Source organism: Humulus lupulus, chromosome 3 (genome assembly GCF_963169125.1).
Source record: "Humulus lupulus chromosome 3, drHumLupu1.1, whole genome shotgun sequence".
NCBI classification, from domain to species: domain Eukaryota; kingdom Viridiplantae; phylum Streptophyta; class Magnoliopsida; order Rosales; family Cannabaceae; genus Humulus; species Humulus lupulus.
Window position 1 is genome coordinate 245,013,540 of NC_084795.1, and position 26,630 is coordinate 245,040,169.

Consider the following 26,630-nt stretch of genomic DNA (forward strand, 5'->3'; position numbering starts at 1 on the left):
CCTTAGGCCATTTATCACATGTCCCATGGCATAATACCATCTATGACATCATACAGATATAGGGAGCTCTTAGTCCCATCACAAACACATAACTGGGTGCAGTTTTCTTACCTTTAGGTTCGCTAGCTTTGTTCAATTCGATCCTCAAGCACGATCCCGTCTGAGCCCTAGCGTACACCTAGTCACGGCCATAGATCAGAATCATCACCAAACCTCAAATCCAAAACCGAGCCTCGAGACCAATCCCGAGCCCCCGGGAAGCCCTAATTCCACCAAACGGGGTGGTGGAATCAAACTCCGAGCCCCCGGGCAAAAACCCTAAGAAATAACCCAAAATCCCCTTTCTGGGAACAGGGTAGCGCTACAGCGCCCTAAGGAGAGCGCTATAGCGCTACAAGCAGAGCCAAAAGGCTCTGGAACTTCAGGGCCTAGCACTGTAGCGCCCAGTGACTAGCACTACAATGCTAGTCACAGCTCAGCACAGATTTTTCTCCTTCGAATTTTCCCGAGCCAAACCTTTCCAAAACTTAACCAAACCTCAACCAAACTTCAAAACAAGCCTCCCAACATCCTCAACTCATCCCATAAGTCCCAACCACACAAAAACTCAATCACATGCACCCCAAATCAAGGAATTTACCATAGTTGAACCTAGAGCCCAAAAACTCAACATAAATCAACTGAAATCACAGAACTTAAACTAGAGTTTCTTACCTTTGATGGATGAGCTCAACCTAGGTTATCCTCCACACTAGCTTAGCCTTCACCTCCTCAAAGCGTCAGCCTCAATTCCCTAGAATTCCCACCAAAACTCAGCTTAAAATCCATATCTACTTTAAGAACCAGAAACTGAAAAGCAACCTTAAACCTTACCTCAAATGGATGGACTACTCTTGCTAACTCCTCAAGCCAAACCAAGGACCCTAGCCTCAAGCTCCTGCCCAGACTCTCCCTGAGTTACAGCTCCAAATTCCCTCAAGAAATGAGGAAGAAACTCAAACCGAAGGGGAGAAGAAATGACTCATGTTTTCCTTCTTTCTTTTTTTTTCTTCTTTTCTTTCAGCTTCCTTCAGATTCTAGACTTTCCACTAAGGCATAAAACAAACTTAACTCTTATCCCTTATAAGCCAAATGACCATAATACCCTCCCATTAAATTTAAGCCCTTAATCCTTCCAAGGGCATTCTGGTCATTTATTCCCAGTTCCCGCTAATTCCTCGAGTGTCTCTAATATTTACCGCTTACTTCCCGACACCTAACTAGTCACCAACTATATTCCTCAATATCAAAATAAACTCCAATATATTCTCTAACTCCCCAGAATTACCCCCAGGCTCGCCCCGAGCCGAGTATAAATCCCCGCTGCGAATTTTCGCTAAACCGCTCACTAAGATCGCCTCGAGTCACAGATTACAAATATATACATTTATGCCCTCAACAGGCCAAAATTATGAATATGCCCTTCTAACCTAGTCAGGGCCTACATGCATACTAATACACATAGTCATGCATCACAGATATTCAAATAATCATATAACATGCTTTTAATCATTAAATCACATATAATCCAATTATGCCCTCCCAGCGCACTAATCAAGGCCCTTAAGCCTTATTAGCAAATTTGGGTCGTTACAAGTAGGGCTACAAAGATTGACAAATATCTTGTTCCTCCCAAAACAATCCGACCTTTAGATTGGAAGAAAGATTCAAAAGCTGTCAAACATGTCCCTACTACCACTTTACCTCCTTTGAAAATATGTATTATAGAGAAACTGCCAGATAATTGTGATGTCCATGCAGATGTTGTTGGTATCCATGTTGATGCAACCATGGATGGGGAACAGGAAGAGTTTGATGTTGATCAATATTCAGATGAATTTCAGGGTGCTGACTTTGATGAACTTGATGAAGAGGAATATGAAGATGAGTTTGACTATATGGATTATGAAAGTGATATGGAGAACCAAAATCCAGAGGTGGTTGTGCTTTCAGATTCAGAGGATGATATTGGTAATGTGAGGGAAGATACAATTGAGGAGAACAAAGAATCGGTTCAGGGTGACAGAAAAGGAAAACAAAAGCAAGCTGAGGTGAGGGAAAATACAGCCGTGGAGAGCCAAGACAAATTTCAGCATGATAGAAAAGGGAAACGAAAGCAAACTGAAAGTAGTAGAAGAGAGAATGATGAAGATTTCATATTGGAGGAGGAAGAATTTGAGCAAGATGCTAAAGCTTAGAGAGGGATGGGTACACGGTCTGACCCAAGGAGGTGGTGGCGATCAGTTTTAGATTTATGTACTCAAAATGTTGATGATGGAGACTCAGATGGTATATGTTCTGAGGAGGAGTTACACGAATTGAAGTATAATGATGAGTTTGATGTTGGTAAAAATTCTAAAGAATTCAAGCCGAAAACCAAAATGCAAAACTTCCAATTTGTTCTTGGCATGGAATTTGCCACTGTTACAATTTTAAGGAATGCAATAAGGGAGTACTTTATTAAAGGTGATGAGGAATATGTATTTATTTCCAATGATTCAAACAAACTTAGAGTTAAGTGCAAGGGTGTAAACTGTGAATGGATGTTGTTTGATTCTATAGTTAACAAGACAGATGACAAGACAATGAGGGTCAAAACACTTGTTGACAAGCATAGTTGTGGCATTGTTTTGGACAATAAAAAGCTGACCTCAACTTGGCTTGCAAAGCACTTTTTTGAGAAATTTAGGCTAAATTCGAGTGTGGAATACACTGCATTTAGGGAGATCACTGCAAATACCAAGTACTCACGTGTGTCTAGATGGACATTTTACAGAGCCAAGACAAAAGACAGAAAGATGTTGGAAGGGTCTGTCAAGGAACAATAAGCCATTATTGATGATTACTATAAGAGGTTGCTAAGTACCGATCCTGGTTCTACTGTGAAGTTGAAAATTGATTTGGTAAATGGGAGAAAAACATTTCAGCGTATTATATTTGTCTTAAGGCATGTAGAACTGGCTGGTTGGGGGGTTGTAGACCTCTAATTGGTCTTGATGGATGCTTTTTGAAAGGATATTGCAAGGGCTTTTTATTGGTTGTAATAGGCATCGACGGTAATAACTCCATGTTTCACATTGCCTACTGTGTTGCTGAAAAGGAAAACACTAAGGTTTGGACTTGGTTCTTGGAGCTATTGAAAGATCATCTTAGGAATTTGAGTCATACAAAGGTGACAATGATGAGTGATCGTCAAACGGGAATAGAAAATGTCATGGGAGCCATCTTTAGTTAGTGTGAGGTGAGGTATTGTGCTAGACATCTTCATGCTAACTTTAAAAAGGAATATCCTAAGTTTTTACTTAAGCAACTTTTGTGGGCAGTAGCTAATACTACCGCACAAGCTAAATTTGCTCGAGCAATGAAAGAAATCAAGGATGTCTCGAATGGTGCTTACAATTGGCTGGCAGGGAAGAACCCCACAGAATGGAGCAAGTCACATATTTCAGAGTGCCTGAAATGTGACATTTTGGTGAATAATTTGTGTGAGAACTTCAACGCAGTCATTCTTGATGCTCGTGACAAGCCAATTATAACTTTACTAGAGAAAATTAGAGTTTGGTTGATGTCTCAATTTTATAATTAAAAATCTAAGTTGGAGAAGATGACTCAACCTTTGGGGAAGAGAATTTCGAAGATAAGTGAGAAGCCACTACTACAAAAAATGTAAAATGTCATTTGTGTCAGTTCTCAACTGCCACAATTGACTCTTTGCATTAGTTATAAAAGTGATGCAGAATCTCATGACGTAAGCATTTGCATCAATGGATAACTGCCACAAATACATTGTTTATGTCAGTTATGCAATGGCGCAAATATTTATTTAAAAAAAATTAAAATAAAAAAAAATTTGAAAATCCATATTTTAATTCAAAAATCATTACAAAAAAAAACCAAATAAATCATTTACACAATATTATCAACAAAATCATATACATTAACATTTTTTTAACAAATCTGTCAACAAAACCGTATTAAAAAAAAACTCAAAAATTACAAACTGAACAAAGTCATCTTCCGACCCTTACAAGCCTCGGCCTTATCACCATGACATACCACCATCAAAACATTCTCTTGTACTCAAACTGTAAAATCTGCAATGAAATATAGCATTAAAACCCATCATTCATGAATCTTCTTTAACTAACAAGCAATTAATATTGAGAAAGAGGTACAATAAATCTCAACTGAATTGGACCATTTTTTATTCAAATTAATCAAAACAAACCAAAACAAGATTGATAACCAAAAAATTCAAATTAAAAAGATAGATATTCTTCAAGTTGGTTTAATCCAATAACCAAAACAAACACATATCCAAAAACGTCCTCATCCAGAAAAGCATTACAACACTAGACCAAAATAACATAAACCTTTGAATTTATTTTTATATTGTAATCAAATAACAATCCAACAATTATATACTAAATAATAAATTCTATCTAAAATTGCAAACACAATCTAGTGTGAATAATATACTAAGCACAACACATATAAATGAATGAAATTGGAAGAAGAAGAAAATTGTACCTTTCTTGAGGTTCTGCTCCTGAGCTGAACTAACGAACCACCATCAAGCCTCCTGAGATCGGCCACCACCTCCTGAGCTTGGCCACCATGAAACCCACCTACAAATGACACCCACAAGCGTAAACAAAAAATTTAGAAAAAACCCAACCACAAAAGAAGAAGAAGAAGAAGAAGAAGTCACCCAAATGTTGGACTCGTCCGCTGTCTGTCCACCACCCTTTCCGCATTCGTGAGCCCACCTTCGATCTCTACCTATTCTTGACCGCCTATTTAACCTCTGCCCATTTTTGAGATCCGCCGTTGATTCGAGTGAGAGACGAAGAAGACGATGAGAGGGATAGGCTGAGAGAGAGAGAGAGCGAGGTTGAGAGAGTGATATATGGAAATCGAGGAAATCGAGAGATGGTGAGGGAGAGAGAGTGAAAGGCGGCTACTGGTGATAGAGAGGGAAAAAGAGTTTTGAGTGAGGGTTAGGGGAGAAATAAGGGTTTGGGCCGATTTGGCCCGTTTATATATATATATATATATTATAAATGGGCTAGACACTGACGCAAACAAGGGCCTATTTTAGCAGTGTGTGTAATGACACAAATATCTACTATTTGCCTCAGTGTCTAACTGACACGTTTTCTAGACCGAGTCAATTGCCTCAGTTATTTTCATTGACACATTTTACTGACACTAAAGGCTTTTTTTTTTGTAGTAGTGAGCAAAAAGAAGTTGCAAAGCATTTTCTGATTACTAGGTCTGACAAGTTTGAGTTTCAGGTTCAATGCAGCAATGGTAGCGCCTTGGTTGTCGATTTGGAATTCAGAACTTGTACATGTAGGAGGTTTCAACTATCTGGGCTTCCTTGTGGCCATGCACTAGCTACTATCTAGTTCATGGGAGGTAATATCTTTGATTATGTCCACGGATTCTATAAAAATAATTGTTGCATAAAGCATATGAACAGAGTGTGCATCCTATGCCTAGTCCAGATATGTGGCCTCAGACAGGACTCAACCCAATTGATCCACCACTTAAGATGAAGCTGCCTGGAAAACCTAAGAAAGCTAGGAGAACGTAGACAAATGGCCCTCCACCTGGTTCAAAGAAAGCTCAAAGAACTGGACAAGTTAAAACATGCATCATCTGTCTGAAAATAGGGCACATGAGAGAAACATGCGAATCTGCTAAGGTGGTTGAGGTATAAACATTATGCTTTCTTTTCTTCCTATATATGTTTTATCATTGATTCAAGAATGATTTAGGATTAGTTGTTTTATCCTTGTTTTCTGAATTTGGAGCTGATTATTTGTTTGTTCAACCTATTTTAGAATTGTGTGGCCAAAAAGAGAGGTCGTCCACCACCGCAAAAACCAACTGAAGCCACACTTAAAAGGAAGGCCAGAAGGCTGAAACAACATGCTATAAGAGGAACTACTGGCGCATAAAATGCTCAACCTAATACTGTCTGACTGGAAGGAGTTTCATCTTTTTAATTTATTTTGAACTAGTGGCCTAATCTTGTATTTTGGTGTCTATTAAGTGTTATGCAAAGTTGGTATTTGGATGTTGTGGTTGATGGCTATTTTTTGAGTCATGAAAGTGTTATGTTGACCATCTTAGATTCATGTATAGACAACCTTTTGTATAGATCATATAGACTTGTTGATCATATCTGCTTTTTGAGTCATGACAGGGTCATGTTGGCCATGATATTGGCCATGTACAAATCAGATACATTTGGCTTTTTAGGCCTATATTTTTGTACAAGTCATGTTATGGTAATGAATGTAACTAGCTATTGATCATATCTATTTCACAAAATGCGTAAACTAGAATAGTGAATTTCAAAAGCTTGCTGAATTTGAATACTTAATTTTGAGCAATCAAGTTGACCATCAAAATAGATTACATTGATTCAAGGCTTCATTTTACAACGAAATTCATTACAAATCAATGCCTAGGCTGCAACAATTTTGTCATTTCCAATACTGCAAATGAAGATTACCCAAAAAAAACTAACAATACTAACAACTTCTACTTTTATTTTGTAGCCCAAATATCTACAACCAACAAAATTACAACAAAATACAAAGTATTCAAAAAAGAGTAACACTGCATTCGACCTCCATTATTTACTCTACCCCTGCTTTCAGAATAACTTTCACAACTTTCTTTTCCAACATTTTGAAGGTTGTAAGATTGTGTCTCAAATCCATTTGAAGAACCACTACATTGTCGATGACTACCAATGTTAGTTGTCGTATTTAGGGATGTGATCTCAGTTTCAAGGTCACAAATTTTACTTAGTAGTCTGGGGATGACTACCTTTGCTCGTTGGCACATGGGAGGGTCTATCCATTCAAAGAAATTACACCCACCATGAATATGGGTTGACCTAAACATACAAAGTTTCTGGCCAATACCCATAATCCTTTATTAATTGAATCAAAATACAAAACACAAAGGGAGACCAATCTTGCTCGATACTTGTCGCATTAACTGAATCTTCGCCAAGGATTTTTGTTTGCCTAAGTCGTTCGTTCTACCATTGGCATTGGTGGTCGACAATGGCAATTTTTTTCAATCTCCATTAACCTACTGCAAAAGATGCCCTAACCCCCAATTCGAAGGAATTAAAGGTTCTCTTCCAATGGGTTTAAATGAGATACCGTGAAAGCAACTTATTTTTTGGGATAGTCGGAGGGATATTGTCGGGGGGAGAGCGTCGGGGTGAGGTCTCCTTCCCTGGGTGTGGGTGTTCGATCGTCTTTTCTAGGGATCGTTTTGTGGCTATGAGGGCTGCAGATCATTTTTTTAGGTTAGATGTTATTAATCTCATAATATTAATTGTTTTTTGTTTTAGATTAGTTTTAGAAATGTTATTAAGATATTTAAAATAGATTTCAGGTTTTGTTAATGGTTAATTACTTAAAAAAATACATTTTAAAAAAAATATAATAACTTTAATCCAATCGGGTTGTGCCACATGTACCCTGGTATACCCATACCGGCTAACGGATCAACGACTGCACCAAAACATTAACGGTAGGCATTATTGCCACCAAAAGTTTTACATAAGCATTTAAGTGCAACAAACCTAACTACATAGGCATTATTGCCGTAAATTTTCCTTAAAAAATTGCCAAATTTTTCCTTAGATTATAATTTATGAACACTTTACTCATGAAATATTTTTTAACCGAATTAAAAAATACAGTTATTAAATACTAGAATCAAGTATAATTTTTAAAAATACAAAATACCCTTATTTAATTTTTAATAATATTTTATTTGTTATTTTAAACTCAAGTAATGATATAAAGGTTTTGCATATAAATTTCTTAAAATAAACAAACATTATTTATCATTTTATAGTTTGATATATGTATATTTGTGTTTATATTATAAGCTTCAAAAATAAAATAAGTCATTAACTAAAAAATTATTGGTTTAATATTTTATTTTAAAAAATATATAATAATTTTGAAGTGTTTCACATTCCTAAGTATCTGAAAACCACCTGTCAGATGAGTTTCACTTGAACCCAGAATCAGGAAAAGTCAAAACCCCAGGAGCACTGTTTCTCGGATTAAAAAAATTAAAACTCAATACCGAACATGAGAAAGTGTTCAGATTCTCATTCTTGTCTCCAGATTCATGCATATCAAACGACACCTTAGAGATATATGCAACAAAAATACTCAATGTTTACAAAACGTAACATTTAAATATCCAAAGTTTCTAAAATGTAACATTTAAATACTTAAACTTTCTTTTTTGCAACAAAATTACCCAAAGTTGTTAAAATGTTGCACATTTACTACCCAAATTGTTAAAAATAAATTAATACAAATGTATTTAATGTTATAAAATAATATTAAAATTATGTTAAAATATAAAAAAAATAGCCTAAATTAATTATAAAATTAAAGAATAGTTTTATTTAATGAAAATAATAAATAAATATTTTTTATTATATTAACATATTTTAATAATTTTTTTCTATTTTAATATTTTTTAAGTTATTGTTTTTTCTTTTAACTATTTTCAATTAAAAATATTTTTTCATTAAATAAACTATTTTTTTATTTTATAATTAATATAGGTTATTGTTGTATATTTTTATATAATTTTAATAATTTTTATAAGTTAAAATACATTTATATTAATTTTTTTAACTATTCGATAGTAAATGTACAACGTTTTAGCAACTTTGAATATTTTTTCCGCAAAAAAAATATTTAGGTATTTAAATGCTACATTTTAACAACTTTAGGTAATTTTCCGTCAAAAAAAAATTTGGGTATTTTAATGTTACATTCTGTAAACATTGGGTATTTTACCGCACATATCCCAAAGTTTTATAAAAAATTGCGAGTGAATTTACTAAAGAAAGTTATACACCAAATTTTAAAATAAATGACTTTTTTCCCATTTTTTACATATCAAATAACCAAAAATATTGTTTGTTGATCATATTTGTTATTCCTCGTGTATTTCCACCAAATATAACCTAAGGAGTAAGGTAAGGATGACATTAAACTTGATTACTTTAACCTAATATTCAGCATGCGCTAAAAAAGAGGGCAAAATTGTAAAGTGATTTCATGTTTGTGCAAAAAAAGGTAAAAGAATCTATAATTACACGCCATAAATTTAAAAATTAATACACCTCATTCTATAAATAAATTTATTTATAATTATATCTCATATATTTTCTATATTAAGTTTAAAATGCACACCTTTTTATAAATAATAATAATAACAATAAAATTATGTACTTCATTTATTAACAATTAAAAATTATAATTTTTAAATTATAAATTTGAATTTTTTTTAATAAAAAAAAAAATAAAGCATCTTTGACACTCTAAATTGAAAATTAATATTTTTTAAGAATAAAAAATTTTAATCACAATTTTAATTGTATTTTCTTATCCAAATAAGAAAAACAAATAAATGACCAATAATAATTAGTAATTGTAAATTTATCTCATTAGAATCAAAATTACTAATCTTTCAAAGAAAAATATTAGTAAAATCACAATATTTAATGTATATACTTGTAAAAATTAAAGTATTCAATTTTTTATTAAAAATAAAAAAATAATTAATATATAAGTGTTATATTAGATGTTATTTGAGGTGTGCTAAAAATAGATTTTTATTATTTCTTAATATTTAATAAGGATATTTATGTCAATTGATCAAAATAATAAATTTACTAATAATCAATTAACTAGAAGGTGTGAGAAGTGAAAGAAAAAAAAAAAGAGGAGTGTCAATAGTCACACTTCATAAATGTGGTCCTTACATAATTTATTATTTTCAAATTTTTCCCTTTTATATTCCCATGATCAAAAGTGGGACTAACATAATATTTTTGCATAAACGATTTATCATAAAGGCAATAAAATGCAAATGTGTATTAATAATGATTGAAGAAATTAGGACTCAACTAGTTTGGTAAACAAGACTCCAATTAGGCTCTGTAGAATTAGAATGTAGTAATGTAATTTATATTGGTACTAAGACTGGTTTAGTACAATTTGGGATTAAAAGATGAAGCTAAATAATTTGTAAGGACTAACATAATAGATTAATACACATTTGCATTTTATTCCTTTTATGGTATTGTTCCTCTTTTTTTTTTTTTTTTGAAAGAATGGTATAGTTCCTTTAGGGCACAAATTAATCTAATATATAAATAGAAGATAATGACACAACAAGCTGAAAAGATAGAATAAAATTTTTCTTAATTAATTCGAAAAAAATTAAGTATTGATAAAGTAAGACAACTCCATCCTTTTATATACAATTTTATTAATTAACCTAGTATACTTTTTGTTCACCTATATAGCCCCAAACCCACATGAAACTTAACCTAACGAAGACCATCCTTTTCCATTACATGTAGTTAGATATCTACTTTTGGTCCAATCAATTTTTCTATACATATATATAAATAAAATATTATATAAAACCTCCATCACTCACTCAGTCACACAAACACACCAACATAACTTTAATTCATCTTTCGTTTTCAGTCCTCTTTTTCAACTGGTGGATACAAATAAAGAGGAGCAAGAAATTGAAAAGTTGGGTTATATCTATTTACATTGACTTTACAATATGATCTCTTCTGTCAGTTTCACTTTCTTGCATGAGAGACAAGTTATGTTATATTTATATATATATATATATATATATATTAAATGAAGACTTCTCAATGGTTACTACCCATAAATAGGTACTAACAATTATGATGATGTGGCAATATAGTGACTTGGTATAACAAGTCATTAACAGGTAAATTTTTTTTTTCTATATTAATTTTGAATTTAGTTATTGTTTTTTGCCATAATTAATTATGTATTTAACCAATGAAAAACACTAGTTATATTTAGAAATTGACATACATTTAAAAAATGAAAAAGTTTACAATATTATATTTTCATAATAAATACACATTTTTCATCAAGTAACACTTCCAAAAATTTGAAAAAATCAAATTTTATTTTTAGAAATATTCATTAACAACTATAAATATGAACCATTGATCTTAATCCAATGATTAATATTAAAGTAACCATCTATGGGTAGTAACCATTAAAAGTGCACCCATATATTAAAATAAAAATAATATCTTGTGTTTGCACGTAGTGCAGGAAAATTTAACCAAAATTTCATTGAAATGACATACTATAATTTAGTATGATATCATCAATTAACTTACTATCTGTGTGTACGTGTTTATATATATAGAGAGGGAAATTTTACTTTTTATACATATTAATATCTACAATTACAAAAATTTCTTAGGACTATTAACCTTTTCAAATTAATGCTAAACTTTTCTCTCATACCTAAAATACCCTTCTCATTTTTCCACACCCAAAAAATTCAACCTCTGCCTTCTCTCTCTATATACTTTTGGATTCTCTCTCTCATTCTTACAAAAATCCCCAAAAAACCGTCGAACCCCCACCTCCGTCGAGGCGTTGAGCCCCCACCTTCTCTCATTTCTCCATCGATCCCGACACCGATGACGAACTCCCATTTCTCTGTCGAACCCGAGACCCATGGTGCATATTTCCTTCAAAGTTTTAAAAACAAAGGTGAAATCTTGAACCCAAGTCCATATTTGCTTTATATTGTTGTTGAATCTGTGATTTGTGGAATGGATTCATCGATTTTGTGGGAAATTTTTTCTGGGTTTGAACCAGTGGCTCGATAGGTTCAATAAAGATTCGATAGAAGCTTGATTGATCTATGGCAATATATGAAACTAGCTCGATAGGCTCAATAGGGTAGTTTGAACAGTTTGATGGCGGATTGATAAGAGCTCTATGGATCTGTGGTATTAGAAGCTCAATTGATCTATGGCAATATATGAAACTAGCTCGATAGGCTCGATTATGGTTCGATAGTAGGCTCGATAGGGTAGTTTGAACGGGTCGATGGTGGATCGATAGGAGCTCGATAAGAGCTCGATGGATCTGTGGTATTAGATTACAAGGGCTCGATAGGTTCGATAACAGTTCGATATTAGACTAGACTGTAACTTGATGGTTATTTATGTACACAGATTTTGCTTAGCTCGATAGGCTCGACACTGGCTCGATAGTCTCGATAGATTTAGGTTGTTGATATTGCTCGATAGTTGCTCGATAAGGTATGTTGCAGCTCGATTATAGCTCAATAGAGCTTGATGACAACTTATTTCAGTGTTTTGATGAAATTTTTTTGATTCTGTTTAACATTCTATTTTCTTACCAATTTTTTTTCATGTGTTGTTGCAGATGCCTAAGTTGCTTGTTCTATTTAGTGATCACTTTCCTGGTCAAGTGACATATCGGGGTAATAGCACTTTAAATCACATTAAGACTAGGTTTGTGAAGCTCGGGCTGTTTGAAAGGGCTAAGGAGTCCCCTTTCAAGCAATTCTTTTTGGCTTCAGAGTTTAATTTCTCTGGAGTCTTGGTGCATCAACTAATGTTGAGGAAAATCGCCAGCAACAACGAAGATGAGATGCATTTCTTCTTGGGGTCAAAGTCTTGTAGATTCGACATGGGAGAGTTTTCCCTGGTGACGGGGTTGAATTTCAGTACCTTCTCGTCACCAAAAGAGTTGGAAGAGCATAATCTCAGCGGCCGGTTGATAAAGGAGTATTTCAATGATGCTGAGAAAGTAAAGCTCTCATAGGTGGACCATGCTTTCAAGACTTGTATTGTTGTGGAAGATGTGTACAAGCTTGGTCTATGTTTGTTGGTTGAGGGGGTTCTGAATGCCATAGAGGGCAAGTTGAACATATGGTGAGATATTCTGAAAATTGTTGAGGACGTAGAGTACTTCTTCAGCTATCCATGGGGGACGTACTCTTATAGGAGGCTATTGCAGTCTTGTAAGAAGGACATGGTGAAGCAAAAGGCCAACTATGACAACAAGAAGGATGCCAAGGTACAGCAAGAGTCCAAGTACAATATGTATGGTTATGCCCCGGCCTTACAGTACTGGGCATATGAGGTTATCCAACAGCTTGCGACGGAGTTTGTTGTGAGCTCGGGAAACATGGTCCCGAGGATGCTTAGTTGGTCGCATCGGAGGAACAAGGATTTCACCAAGTCCTTCATCTCACCGATGTTATCGAAGAAGAATGTAAGTTATATTTGATTGACATTAAACAATTATTTTTATCTATATGCTTATCTTTTATGATTATTTAAGTTAACCAAATACTTTATGTTGTTTGCAGTTGATCGTCCTTCCGATGTTGAAGCCTCGACCAGCAAAAAAATACTATTATTTTTCGTTGAAAGAGGGAGATCTTCCCCTTTATCCTAGGCTTGGCCAAGATCCCTCAGAGGCTGATGAGGGGGAGGATGCGATTTTTGAGAAAATCGCGGAGATAGTTTCTCAAGCAGTCGAGGCAGCCAAGATATTTGATGATGTTGCCCCGAGGAAGGAGGTTGCAGGTCCCACCCCTCTTGTTGCCCCAGCCTTAGCCCCAACATCAGCCTCAGCCTCAGCCTCAGCCTCAGCCCCAACACCAACCCCAACACCAGCCCCAGCCTCAGCCACTGAGCTCGCCGACTTGATTGAGCGGTTGGACAGAGTCGAGGGTCGACAGGAGACCCTCCTGAAGAACCAATCAGTGATCTTGGACGTAGTTAGTCAGATCCTAACGTTTATTAAGGAGAAACCGAGGGGCTCCAATGAAGATTCAGACTCAGAGTCATTGGATATTCCTCTGGACTACGTTGATGATCCAACCACGCCTCCTACCATCATTGTGACACCTGATGCTGGGACTCTGGGAGTCGTTATTGTCAACCCTGAGGATGTTGCTGGGGTTCGGTTTCAGAGGACTAGACGCCAAATACGCAAGCCAGATTGGTTTGAGGACTACACTGATCCCACGAGGAAAAGACCTCGCACTGATGCAGCTGCACCAGAAGAAGAGGCTACATAGGTGCTAGACCCTCTCAAGAAACCTGAAGGCAAATAGTATAGGACAATGTCCAAGTGGCTACTTGGAGACATCCCCAACAAGACCCCGAGGGATGTAAAGACTGGGAATCATGGTTCAGCGTGGTTTTTGACGTGGAAGACACCCCAGTCGTGGCTCAATGATAGGGTAAGCATTTATACATAATGACTCGATAGTAGTAGAAATTATGTTTTGTTTTCAATTTTACAAGTTCTATTTCTATTGACTCGATATGAGCTTGATGAGAGCTCAATATAAGCTCGATAGGAGCTTGATGAGGGGTTTCCAAGGTCGATATGAACTCGATGAGAGCTCGATATGCTACACAAGTTCTGTCTTTACTGTTTGAGATTAGCTCGATGGAGCTCGATATAGATCGATATGGGTGTTAAAATAGGGTTTTTGTTTACTGTTTGAGATTAGCTCGATGGAGCTCGATAGTAGTTCGATATGGGTGTTAAAATAGGGTTGTTGTTTATTGTTTGAGATAAGCTCGATGTGAGCTCGATGGAGCTCGATAATAGATCGATATGTGTGTTAAACTATGGTTGTTTTTTACCGTTTGAGATTAGCTCGATGGAGCTCGATAGTAGTTTGATGACGGTGTTAAAATAGGGTTGTTGTTTACTGTTTGACATTAGCTCGATGTGAGCTCGATGGAGCTCGATAATAGATCGATATGGGTGTTAAAATAGGGTTGTTGTTTATTGTTTGAGATTAGCTCAATGTGAACTCGATGTGGACTCGATGAGCTCAATGTTTAGCTCGATATAAGCTCGATAGTGCTCGATGAGAACTCAATTTATTCATTTATGCATCATTTTTAGCTTTTTATGATGGTCTTTGCTAACTTTTTATATCGTACTCTCTTTGTAGCATATTGATGCTGCAGAACACATGCTTCGTATGCGTCGCAAGTATTTTCCCAATATATATCGACAGAATGCAGTTGTGATGAACATGTATTTCTCACAAGTATACCTACCCGATATGATCAGCACAAGAAAATTGCCGACAAAACAAAGTATACGTGGGATTCTTACGTTATGTCCATGTTGATCGGCATCGAGCAACAGTTTCTGGCATCTTGGGGAGGAGTTGAGGATGAATATTGGTGCTAGAACTATGGACAACAACATTGGTTTGCCATTGAAGCTTCTATTTCTAGTTGGACCCTCACTGTTTATGATTCAGACAACTCAGTGATTAGTGACGCAAAGCTGGATGAATCCATGGTGCTTTTTGCTACCTTCTCTGTTAATGCAGAGCAAACTATTCACTGATAGCTTGATGTTGAAGATTCCTACAGCAGGAAAGAGGCTGCATCAGTTCACATGGCGTCGCAAACAGAAACACGAGCTCACTCAGTCAAAGAGAAGGTAACAAACATCATCTTCATACTAAATTTGTTTCTAACTAAAATTATATTAATGTACACTTAATGTTTACTTTTTTTTACAGTGGGGATTGTGGTGTGTATGTTGTCAAGCATATTGAGCATTTAATGGTCGACCTTCCATTGGAAACTATCTGTGATGAAAATATAGAGGTGTTCAGGAACAAGTGGACCACAAACTTGTGGTATCAAAATTTGTTACCTTGATGATTGTATATATACAGGGTCTTTATGTAACGCCCTACTTCCTTAGAGCCGTTACTAAGTGAGTTTTTAAGACAAAACAGTGTGCAATGGCCTCGCTAACCGAGGCTTTGAAACAAAAGTGTGACTAATTAAAAGTTAAGGCTGTAATCTTTGAAAATACGTCATTTCATTAAAACTTCTATTATTAAACATTTGGGATCCCAAAATAAGGTTTGAAAACTAATTACATCTTGAAATAAGGTTACAGTTGAGAAATCATAAAATCATAGGTTATTACAGCCATTTTCGATTAAACCCCCAACCAAAGCAGTCGGGCAGACCAAACATGTACACGTCGCTTCACGCTCTCCGTACTCATGGTTGGTTGACTCAGTCATTGCCCTTACCTGCAACACAGAGCACCCGTGAGCCGAAGCCCAGCAAGAAAACTCATGCAGAACATAACATATGCAATGTATACAGTTTTATCATAACAGATAATCCACAAATAGATAAGTCAACCATTTAGACTAAGCAAACACATGTATCCACCGGGCCCCGCCCTGATTATAGCATAACACATGAATCCACCGGGCCCCGCCCTGATTATAGCATCCCATGTGCTAGGTGTTACTTTCGGCCCACGGCCGCCCCGGCTTACGCCGTACTCGGCCCACGGCCGCCCCGGCTTACGCCGTACTCGGCCCACGGCCGCTCATTTCATCATATTCACACATATAGTACATTCGAAATAATCATTCACACACATCATGATTCATTTAAGGTTTAAACATTTGCACATAATACAATCTGGGGCCATGCCCTAACCTCGGGTGTTATAGTTTTCTTACCTGTATTCCGAGCCTCCTGATGCACTAAAGCTGCGAGCCTGGTCCTCTAGCACGAGCCTCACCAACAACCTAGTCACAACACACAAGAAACATCCCTCAATACTAATCAACCCAAAACCACTTCCCGGGACCAATCCCGCACTCTCGGGACCTCTAAAACCTTAAAACAACACCCCGGAGACGTCCCCCGAACCCCCGGAGCAAAGGCCTAAAATTGCCAAAAATGTGAACCTGAAATTTGCCTTGTGCCGCGGCACAACTTTCTTGTGCCGCGGCACACATCACTCAGGGACTCCCTCGCCGCGGCACGAAAAACCCGTGTCGCGGCACGCCTTCGCAGACCCAGAATTCTGGGTTTTTCCCCTGCATTTTCTCCGAGCTAAAACCTCCCAAATCGTCCCAAACTCACACCCAAGCTCCAAAACCAACTCAAAACTCCAAATAGACCATACATCAACCCATAAACATCATAACCCAACTCAATAACACAATCACACTCAAAATCACCCATTTGATTCCAAATTTCAGAAAACTCAAACCCAAAGGCCAAAAACACAACCCAAGCTTGACAAAGCTAAACCATGGCTTCAAAATCTTAAACCACAACAGAAAAGAAAACCCAAGGATGTTTAAAACTCTTACCTCAATCAAGAATCCAACCTTAGGCTTCCTTGGTTCACCCCCTTAGTCTTCAAGTTTCAGCTCCCTTCTTCTTCTTCATGCCCTAGCTTTTTCCCTCTCCTTCTTCTTCTCTTCAAATTATCAAAGCATCAAATGACCAAGCCCCAAACCGTGTACCCCTTAATACCCAGCTGCCATATATCCAATTCCCAGCCAAATGACCATTTTACCCCTCCTTGCCTATCCTTTCCCAACTAACCTCAAGGGCACTTAAGTCCTTTTACTTCTATTTCATTTCTACCATTTTCTATCTAGAACTTGTTACTCTAAGTAGTAACTAATGGTTACCCAGGTTACTCAATCACCAATAACCATTACCCGCTAAATCTCAATCTTAGCCATAAAATTCCCGAAGTACCCCTAGGCTCCTCCCGAGCCGGGTATAGAAATCCCGTTGTGACTCTTAAGTTAATTTGCTCTCTAGGACCGTCTCGGCACGTGCATCAAAATAATACCACCACACTCACGTGGTACAAATCACGGAATACAATTATCACATATATGCCCTCAGCGGCTAAAATTACAATTATGCCCTTCAAACACAATCAGGGCCTACATGCATACTAATACACATAGTCATGCATCTCAGATAAACAATTAGTCAAATAACATGCTTTAAATCATAACCATGCATTTAACTCATAAAATCACACATAAATCCCAACATGCCCTCCTGGCACACTAATCAAGGCCCTTAAGCCTTAATAGCGATTTTGGGTCGTTACAACTATCCCCTCCTCATAAAAATTTCGTCCTCGAAATTTATCCAAACACATCAGTCAGTAAACCCGCAACTCTGACCATAATTTCCAAGGCCCACCGCCTTTACTTTACTTTTCAACAACACTCTCACAAGAGTAACAATCTTGCCCCTCAAGATTTCGTCTAATAGCCATACTCTCGATAGCTTCTTGTTTATACCGCAACCCTGCAGAAACCTCAGGGTCTGCCTAGATTACAATGACCAATTCATCGTCTTATTCCTGATTCCAGAGATACTCAAAATTCGTCACCTCTACTAGGTGGGATCAATTGGTAGGCCCCGTTGGCCTAATCCTTGGTAAAACTTCAGAATCTTATGCTGAATTAAGAGTCAGAACTCTCCCTTCTTTCTCTGAACACCTTACAGATCCTCGTCTGTTAAAATGCAGAGACGCAACTCTTTCCTTCCGGAACTTTATTTCCTCAACACTTATCAATTTACAAGCTGTTAATCCTTTCAAATAGGCAGACGCTCCTGCCTTAAGAGTTCCAACAACCACTTGGCTTCTCTCTGAACCGATGCCAAATCGTAGTATTCACTACCCTTTGCCTCCTACCATGTCATATGTCGTGTTACTTTAACAAGACACCAGCAACCGCCACCACGACTAACTCATCAGGGATTACACTTCCCTTAATACTTCAAGTATTCGCCTACTCGGCGCTCAGTTCTTTAAGATATCCGATAAACTTTCAGACTGCCACCCCACTTGCAATCAACTGATAATTCCAGGTTCCCACTCTGTTCTTTTCGTTCTCTAAATCCATTCCAATAATTTAAAATATTATAGGGCCTCAATTCAATGTCATCGACGTTCTATCCTGAAACCAGTTCACTTGCCCCAACAACATTAACTCAAACAACCGAATTAAAACTTTTCATGTCCAAACACCTTACTTAAGGTCTATTGTGGTCTATCCCCACGATGCACCACCACATCACCTAACCCCTCAGGGTCCAAAGGAAAACACTAGGTTCTGTCACCCGCTCGACCCTCCCGGTACGACGTACCCTAGGAGGTGGAATGATGTCCATTCAGAATTCTCATTCATAAACCGAATCTAATTGGATCCTTCATCCATTCCTGGTATCCTAACTTGTACCACCTTAGCAGGGTCCTTCCCTGTTTCAACTCAAACCAACACTTTGAACTCCATAGCTCAGTGACACCCACCAGCTAACCATTACCTACTAACATCATGCCGATCTCAGTCGTTGCCTTGTCCTCCATTACAGCCTATAGCGTTATTCCTTGACTGATACACGCCTCCCATTAAATTTCCCTTGCTCAATCGAGGATTTCAAACACTGATCATTTGTCTGCTACTTTTCACCACCTCTGTGTCTCAACGCTATCTTTCTTACTAATACCCAATACTTAAGTACCTTATGCCATGCACAACAGTCGACTTAACGTCCCAATTGTATCAACCATGGTCCATTCAGTCACCTCCCGCTAGGTTCAATCCATCCTCGCGTCAATTTATTCCTGGGCGTGCCCAAATCGTGATGCAATCTCACATTTCCATAACCCTACCATAGATCATGTCCTTTATGCAATCACTCTTTACTTAATCAAAACATACGCATATTCCAGCACCGCCAGATACCAATAAATTCTTACCTGTCTTCTGAATTTCTTTCTGATGTGACACCACTCAGTCCGTCTAACCTCGAGTTTTACTGTTCTCCTCATCTCTGATGTAGTTGCCTCCGGAGGTGCTTGTGCAATAGATGACGCGCTTACCAGTCCTGAGATGCTTTCTGTTCTTCAAATGTTCTTCATTAGTTTATCGCGGCTTCAGATCAAATCCTCTCTTACCTGTCCTTTCTCCTTGTAGCTCTAATCTGAGTACTCCTGACGACATCCAAACTAACACTCCGTAGAACCTTACCTGTGACTTCGCCTTCTGGGTACAAACGTCTTTCGCATAGTCACTTGCTCACCATTTCTGTCTGGGAGTAATCCATATGCACTGTTCGTGAGCTTGAAGGGAACTTGCCCACACCGTTCATGCATTCTCTGTCTAAAGAACTTACCTGTGCTGCTGCAGCTCGAACCGTTCCAGAATCCTTGTTACCAATTCCTCACACCCTGCCCGGTGCAACCTAATCAATTCACGAAAAGTCTTTATCCTTGGCTTCCAACTGGCAATAACCAGGTCGTAGATCAACTCTTGGGGACATCGTCCCACCTTGTATCCAACATTGTACTTTTCGTCCTATCCCGACGATACTAGCAATCCACGCAGTATAACACTCTGGCTAATCCAAGATCAAATTCCTTCGATTTCTTCAATAGAGTTTCTGTCGGCCAATCCGTCTTTTACAACATTCCTTATACCAATCCTATCTGTAGTCCGACCTTGAAGTATTCCCTAAATCTTTCTTTGCATACCCACATAACTTTCCCACTGGTCAGCTCTGTCTCCTTTACGTACTCCAGATGATATCCTCAACAATCCATCTGCCAGAGTTTCTAATTCCTTCTCCATAAGTATTACCGTCCTCGGCCTCTCAAATGGCACCTTTGAGGCAACCTCTCTATGTCCATCTCCCTCGCGGAACATTCTCAACACCGAGCCCTTCTAGTTCGCTACATGCCCAAAGCACAAGCTCGCCAGTTAAATACTCATCCTTGAGGACTCAGCCTCGAACCTCGAATGTATCGGTGCATTCCAGTTCTCCGTTCCCTCACCATGGAAATCCATCCCAACATCTCGAGTCATTCTACGTAGAAATCATGTCCTCACCTGACCTCCTCTCAGGTGGCATCCTCTTCCTCATGTGCATACCAATTAACCTCCTGGTTCCTGTCGCCATCTCGATAACTACCTTTTCGATCAGGCTTCTTTCCAATCTCAATCTAGGTGCCCAAGCACTGTCTGGAGTCCTTTTACCTAAAAATTGAGAATCCGACCTCGCTGCGTTCCATCGACAAAAGTACCGTCTTATCAGTCAGACTTTTCCCCTTTTTCTTGGCAATCCAAAAGCCACAACACTATCCGGGGTTCTTTCAACTTGATTATCACGAATCTATCTTCACTAATTCCATCAAAGGAAGCACCGCCCTTGCGGCTCTAGCACTCATGCTCTATACATCAACCATCAGTTCCTCAAACAATATGGCCCTCTCCGCCATCCACATGCAGACAAAAACTCTTTCCTCAAAGCAGCCCAAATGCGTTAGACTATTCCAGATCTCATGTCCTTAAATGGGTCGCCACCAATTCCAGATACATCCATCTGTATAAATTTCTGAAATGAACTATCCAATTCACCAAACCCATTGATCTACGCTGTCGTTACCCCTTACAGTCCAAACCAGACTTAAACATTTGCCCGCCTCCACGGTTCTAATCATGTCTTTAAGATCTGTCCTAACCATTCATCATCTAGGTTCTTTCTAACCCATTAAGCCAGTACCTCAGCCCGAGTACCAATTCCAGGCATTCCTCTGCCTCAACATTTAACATAACCCTCTAATCAGGATCTCTCATCCTCTTAACCATGGGTGGAAATAACTCTGCCCGTCTATTGATAAATCCCTTGTCAGTCCGAATTCTCCTCAAAACCCGAGGATAACACCCTTTAAGCCTTTCATTTAGTACCCTTATCTGACCATACTTCACGGTAAACCAACACTTGAAACCTTACTGTTAAAACGTCGGAATCAGCTATTTCCCCAGAGAAATCCGCTGTTCACTTATCCCATCTCGACTAACAAACTCCACAGCTTACCCACACACTAGCGACCCTCTGTTGCTGCTTCCAGGGATAACTGGAGATCTCAACTCCAACCTATATCTAAAACCCCTCTGCAAACACAATATCAGGTCCCCAAACCCTTCTAGGAACCAACAACACAATTTCACCTGTCAAAACTGACCCAACACCTGAACTCTGGGGTTCCTACTCTGAACCAAACCACCACTAGGTCCAAATATCCACAGGTATAATGCACACACAAGCATATACTAGGTCAAGTCCACAATGATATACATTTAGCTTACCAAATTTCTATCACCACTAAGTGTATCCATGCTCATCATGCTTCATACAAGCCAATATACCGATATAACATATGAATTTAATCCAGAAAATTAACCACATACGCTCAATATGCGAACCATTATGCCAATTTTCATCCACATGCATAATAATGTTATTCAGCACACATTGATCTCAACATGCAACAGTCAAGGGCCAGGCCCTATCAGTATCTCATGCATATGTCATCTCATTCCTCATGCTCCATATAAATAAGCAGGCAAACAGGGCATTCAAACATATATTCAAACATGTCAATCATTCATACCAACCAACCCAGAGTCGAGCTTGTCACTGACAGCGAGCGTACATGTTCGGTCGATCTCCAGAACCAATAAACCTTGGCTCGCTCTGATACCAAGTTGTAACGCCCTACTTCCTTAGAGCCGTTACTAAGTGAGTTTTTAAGACAAAACAGTGTGCAATGGCCTCGCTAACCGAGGCTTTGAAACAAAAGTGTGACTAATTAAAAGTTAAGGCTGTAATCTTTGAAAATACGTCATTTCATTAAAACTTCTATTATTAAACATTTGGGATCCCAAAATAAGGTTTGAAAACTAATTACATCTTGAAATAAGGTTACAGTTGAGAAATCATAAAATCATAGGTTATTACAGCCATTTTCGATTAAACCCCCAACCAAAGCAGTCGGGCAGACCAAACATGTACACGTCGCTTCACGCTCTCCGTACTCATGGTTGGTTGACTCAGTCATTGCCCTTACCTGCAACACAGAGCACCCGTGAGCCGAAGCCCAGCAAGAAAACTCATGCAGAACATAACATATGCAATGTATACAGTTTTATCATAACAGATAATCCACAAATAGATAAGTCAACCATTTAGACTAAGCAAACACATGTATCCACCGGGCCCCGCCCTGATTATAGCATAACACATGAATCCACCGGGCCCCGCCCTGATTATAGCATCCCATGTGCTAGGTGTTACTTTCGGCCCACGGCCGCCCCGGCTTACGCCGTACTCGGCCCACGGCCGCCCCGGCTTACGCCGTACTCGGCCCACGGCCGCTCATTTCATCATATTCACACATATAGTACATTCGAAATAATCATTCACACACATCATGATTCATTTAAGGTTTAAACATTTGCACATAATACAATCTGGGGCCATGCCCTAACCTCGGGTGTTATAGTTTTCTTACCTGTATTCCGAGCCTCCTGATGCACTAAAGCTGCGAGCCTGGTCCTCTAGCACGAGCCTCACCAACAACCTAGTCACAACACACAAGAAACATCCCTCAATACTAATCAACCCAAAACCACTTCCCGGGACCAATCCCGCACTCTCGGGACCTCTAAAACCTTAAAACAACACCCCGGAGACGTCCCCCGAACCCCCGGAGCAAAGGCCTAAAATTGCCAAAAATGTGAACCTGAAATTTGCCTTGTGCCGCGGCACAACTTTCTTGTGCCGCGGCACACATCACTCAGGGACTCCCTCGCCGCGGCACGAAAAACCCGTGTCGCGGCACGCCTTCGCAGACCCAGAATTCTGGGTTTTTCCCCTGCATTTTCTCCGAGCTAAAACCTCCCAAATCGTCCCAAACTCACACCCAAGCTCCAAAACCAACTCAAAACTCCAAATAGACCATACATCAACCCATAAACATCATAACCCAACTCAATAACACAATCACACTCAAAATCACCCATTTGATTCCAAATTTCAGAAAACTCAAACCCAAAGGCCAAAAACACAACCCAAGCTTGACAAAGCTAAACCATGGCTTCAAAATCTTAAACCACAACAGAAAAGAAAACCCAAGGATGTTTAAAACTCTTACCTCAATCAAGAATCCAACCTTAGGCTTCCTTGGTTCACCCCCTTAGTCTTCAAGTTTCAGCTCCCTTCTTCTTCTTCATGCCCTAGCTTTTTCCCTCTCCTTCTTCTTCTCTTCAAATTATCAAAGCATCAAATGACCAAGCCCCAAACCGTGTACCCCTTAATACCCAGCTGCCATATATCCAATTCCCAGCCAAATGACCATTTTACCCCTCCTTGCCTATCCTTTCCCAACTAACCTCAAGGGCACTTAAGTCCTTTTACTTCTATTTCATTTCTACCATTTTCTATCTAGAACTTGTTACTCTAAGTAGTAACTAATGGTTACCCAGGTTACTCAATCACCAATAACCATTACCCGCTAAATCTCAATCTTAGCCATAAAATTCCCGAAGTACCCCTAGGCTCCTCCCGAGCCGGGTATAGAAATCCCGTTGTGACTCTTAAGTTAATTTGCTCTCTAGGACCGTCTCGGCACGTGCATCAAAATAATACCACCACACTCACGTGGTACAAATCACGGAATACAATTATCACATATATGCCCTCAGCGGCTAAAATTACAATTATGCCCTTCAAACACAATCAGGGCCTACATGCATACTAATACACATAGTCATGCATCTCAGATAAACAATTAGTCAAATAACATGCTTTAAATCATAACCATGCATTTAACTCATAAAATCACACATAAATCCCAACATGCCCTCCTGGCACACTAATCAAGGCCCTTAAGCCTTAATAGCGATTTTGGGTCGTTACACTTTAATTGTGCAATTTTTTGTTCACATTTTTTTTGTAACTTTCATATGTATGTTATCGAGTTCATATCGAACATTATCGAACTAATATCAAGCTATATCGAACTGTTATCGAACTAATATCAAGCTTCAATTGAGCAATATCATTTTCATAGCCATTATCTAGCTGTTATCGAACTAATATCGAGCCATATCAAACCATTATCGAACTACTATCGAGTTATGTCGAATCATTATCGAACTATTATCGAGTAATTTGAAGTTAGTTTAGAAGCTAACAAACATATTATCGAGTTCATCTCGAGCTACTATCGAGTTAATGTCGAGCTACAATCGAGCTCATCGGGCTTACATCAAGCTTCACATAAATTTTAAGAAAAATCAAATAAAAAATAAGGGAAAACAACATAAGTTAGTAATACAACAAGTCCAAATGGGAAAAAAGAGTTTATAGCCTAGCTTTGCATGTATCCCTGTTGTGGCCAAGCCCACCACACATACTACATTTGCGCTTTTTGCGAATGATTTCGTCATTCGATGGAGTGCGGTTTGTCTTCCTTCTTCCCACCTTATTCTTCTTCGGTCGACCAACTGGTTGTTTTTCAACGGGAACCCCAACTTTCATGTACTCTATGTTCTCGGGAAGTTCCCAATTATCTTCATTGCCAGTTGGGTAAATTTTTTCTTTGTAAGACTCCCTCCACATCTCAGTAGTGTAATATGGGGAACATCGTGAGTAAATGTTGACACTGCTCAGGATGGCCGCAGCCACACCATGAACACGAGGGTAACACATTATTTGAAACTGGCCACAGGAGCATGATTTGGTCATAAAATTCACCTCACCATCACCTTCTGGGTCTACCACATGAAATTCAAACTGTCCAAGAGGAAGGACTTTCAAGTACTTTGCATCATCCGCAATGCCTGAGACATCTTTCTCATATATTGTTGCTAATTTGGATGTGCACTTCCCTACCTCCTCACAACGCGCAGCAAACCATGACTGAATTGTGAAACGAATGAATTCCACAAAAGTAGTGATTGGGAAGGTTCTTGCGTCTTTGGTTTTGTTGTTGAAACTTTCAGCGTAGTTGCTTGTCATTGCATTATATCGATTCCTAAGAAAGTAAGCACGAGTCCACTTATTGAAGCCAATACCCTCGAGATCCTGAGCTATGGCAGGATCCATTTGCTTTATATTGTTGAAGAACCTGTGAAATTTTGACTTCCGAAATGCATATGCCACATTCCACATCTCCTTGTAACAGTGATCAGTCTTTAACTTAGCGATTACATTCATACTTATGTGATGGTAGCATGCACCGTGGTAAGCATCAGGGAAGACTAACTCAATAGCATGAATAATGCTAGCACGCATGTCTAATACAAAAGCCAGATTATCAACAACTCCAATGGCTTCATTCAATTTCATCATGAAATACTTCCAAGAAGCATGGTTCTCACTGTCAACAATCGCGAACGTAATTGGATAAATGTTGTTATTCGCATCCAATGCGACAGCACACAACATGTGGCCACCATACCTCGACTTCAAGAAAGTGTCATCCACACATATAACAGGACGACATGATGTAAATCCCCTTATACAAACTCCAAGTGGGAAGAAACAGTAAAGAAAGCAATCGTTGTCTGTGACAAAATCAGTTATTGTACCTGGATTCTTTTGTTGCAGCATGTACAAGTAAGAAGGTAACTTGGAGTACGATTCTTCAGGTGTCCCCCTGACATAACCGAGTGCCTTCTCTCTGCATCTCCAAGCCCTCATATAACTCATATCGATCCCAAAATTATTCTTCATATCCTCCTTTATGCTGTTTGTTGGGTAGCTAGTGCCATCAGTACAATATTTGTTCTTGATAAGGTGCCCAATGACCCAAGGTGCTGCTTGACGGTGGTCTTTCTGTCGCAATTCTAGTGAGCAAGTATGTACACTATTATAAACAGTGATCTCAACACATCTCCGATCGCGCTACTTTTTTCCCTCTTATTCTCCAACCACAATCAGGATCCTTGCAAGTGATATACAACACATCAATACCAGACTTTTTAACCATAAA

The 26,630-nt window shown here is 38.4% G+C and overlaps 1 long non-coding RNA gene across 1 annotated transcript; it reads right to left on the bottom strand.

Annotated features, from left to right (window-relative positions):
- Positions 1–3,955: 3,955 nt before the first annotated feature.
- Positions 3,956–5,062, bottom strand: LOC133823535 (uncharacterized). The gene is made up of 3 exons (XR_009888396.1): positions 4,751–5,062; positions 4,570–4,667; positions 3,956–4,133 (listed from the first exon to the last, which is right to left on the bottom strand). It is a non-coding gene; the product is annotated as an uncharacterized LOC133823535 (long non-coding RNA).
- Between the last annotated feature and the right edge of the window lie 21,568 nt (positions 5,063–26,630).